A 2,423-nucleotide genomic window follows, 5' to 3' on the forward strand; every position below is an offset into this window, starting at 1 on the left:
GATACCTGAGGTTGTCCTCCTGCCTCCACATGCAAGAATCCACATGTGCATTTATATCTACACACAGATGTGATACACACACACGCACACACACACACACACACACAGAGAGAGAGAGAATAAAAATTAGCCTATATTGGATCAAGAGTGCTAGGGGTAGACATGATGCTAGGGAATACAGATAAACACTAGCTTTAAAAAGAAACCGAAGTAGGCATCATTAAGAAGAGTCACAGGTGAATACCTAATAATAGTAATGAAGTTAGCAAATGGTGACAGAGAAGAGTATTCTTGGTATGGGAGACTGATTTCTTAACCAAGAGCATGTCAAATATTATCTACAACAGCAGGTGGCCAGTGTTTTGGGAGATGGTAAGAAAAGTTGAAATTAGCAAGAGTAAAAGTAGAGAAATGTAGAAGCCTGATTCATCAGGCTTATCAGGCTGGAAGGTCACTGGAAGAACTTTAGAATTTCACCAAGTATTGTCTGGGTCCAAGGAAGGGCAAAATGCAAATTACATTCCAATCCTTAGTTTCACTGGTGTGCTGAGAATGGGTTGAGAAAGGATATATTTATTGGGTGTTTCTGTTCAATAATTTATACAAAAATGCAATCTTACTTAAAAAAAAGTTTAGCTACCTCTTGAATTCATGAGTGAAAACTGCAAATGTTAGTTGGGCATTCCCTCTGCTCTATGTGGCATTCACTAAGATACTTAGTGGCATTTTTCTGGTGGGAGGTTTGCTTTGGAGAATCTGAACTGGCTTCACTATCTTCTCTAACATTCTTTAAGGTTCACTTGAGACAACTGAAGCACTGAGGACATCGGCATCACAGTCATCTTTAGGCACTTGAATTGGGTCCCAGAGAACGTGTTCCGAGAATCAGCAACTGAAACTGGTCCCTTTTAATACCTAAGCCTGAAAATTGCCATACTGTTGCTTCAATGATATTGTAGGGGCAAAGCAGATACAATGAATGCCAGGATTAGGGGAGAAAAGCTGTAGACCCTATGCACGCGAGAGATGAGTAACAGTTCATGACAGTACTATAGTCCACCCTCTGGCCATGATTTGCTAACATTACTCCCACTTAAATATTCCCATTCACTCTATGTGGTGGTTTGAAGGAGAATGGCCTCCATAAGTCCTTGTATTTGAATACATTGTCTCTAGTTGATGGATCTGTTTGGGAAGGAGTAGCAGGTGTGGTCTTGTTGAAGGAGGAATATCTCTTGGGATGGGCTTTGATGTTTTTAAAATTCAACTCCAGTTGGGGCTGCAGAAATCGACAGTGATCATGGCCATGTTTGAGCAGATGAGAGAAAAGGTGGGCAAGTTGCTCAAGGGTATTGACAGGTACAATCCTGAGAACTTGGCTTCTCTGGAGCGATATGTGGAGACACAGGCCAAGGAGAATGCCTATGATATGGAGGCCAACCTGACCATCCTGAAACTGTACCAGTTCAACATAGCCTTCTTCCAGATAGTCACTGCCCAGATTCTGCTGAAAGCCCTCACCAACCTGCCCTACATTGACTTCACTCTGTGCAAATATATGGTAGACCTGGCATATCAAGAAGAACAACCCATCCAACAAATCTTGTATCTTGGGAACCTGCTGGAGACCTGACACTTTCAAGCCTTCTGGCAAGCCCTGGATAAGAATATGGACCTCCTGGAAAGCATAGCTGGCTTTGAAGACTGTCAGAAAATTTATTTGCCATGTGGTGAGAATCACATACTAGCACATTGACTGTTGGCTGCTGGCTGAGATGCTCAGAGACCTGACTGTCAATCAGCTGAAGGTGTGGATGAGCAAGTAGAGCTGGAGCACTGACGAGTCAGGGCAGATCTTCATCTGCATCCAGGAAGATAACATTAAGCCCAAGCCTCAGTTACCTCAATGCCTCCTACTTGTGGATCAAGATGTAAGCTCTCAGCTACTGCTCAAGCCTGTGCCTAACTTCCTGCCTACTTCCTTGTTGTCCATGATAGTCATAGACTCTAGCACTTTAAAAGGGTGAGCTTCAAATTAAATTCTTTTATAAGTAGTGTTTTGGTCATATAGCTTTACCACAATAATATAAAAGTAAGACATTCCTTAAATCCTTATATATAACATCCTCTTATGGATCCAGGTTGAAATTTAAGGTCTAGAATGTAAGTATATTGACTATATTCTTTCTCAGTCTTTAACTGTAAGCTGTCTATCTAACAAAGGCATGAAATTTTCCTTGATAACATGATGAATGCTCTCAAATCAACTTTACAAATTACAACTTTGGTTTCTTTCTTTCTTCTTTCTTCTTTCTTCTTCCCACAAACCCTCTTAGTTATAAGGCTTTTTATGATCTCATTTTAAGAAATGGTTTCACTATATAGTCCAGGCTGGCCATGAGAGACCAGATCTTTTGGGTTCA

General features: G+C 41.1%; 1 pseudogene; it reads left to right on the forward strand.

The window, feature by feature from the left end:
* The first annotated feature begins 1,300 nt into the window (after positions 1-1,300).
* On the forward strand, positions 1,301-2,027 carry LOC114625345 (annotated as a pseudogene).
* The last annotated feature ends 396 nt before the right edge of the window (positions 2,028-2,423 follow it).

The sequence above is a fragment of the Grammomys surdaster genome, unplaced genomic scaffold (genome assembly GCF_004785775.1).
Source record: "Grammomys surdaster isolate TR1022 unplaced genomic scaffold, NIH_TR_1.0 215, whole genome shotgun sequence".
Classification (NCBI taxonomy): Eukaryota; Metazoa; Chordata; class Mammalia; order Rodentia; family Muridae; genus Grammomys; species Grammomys surdaster.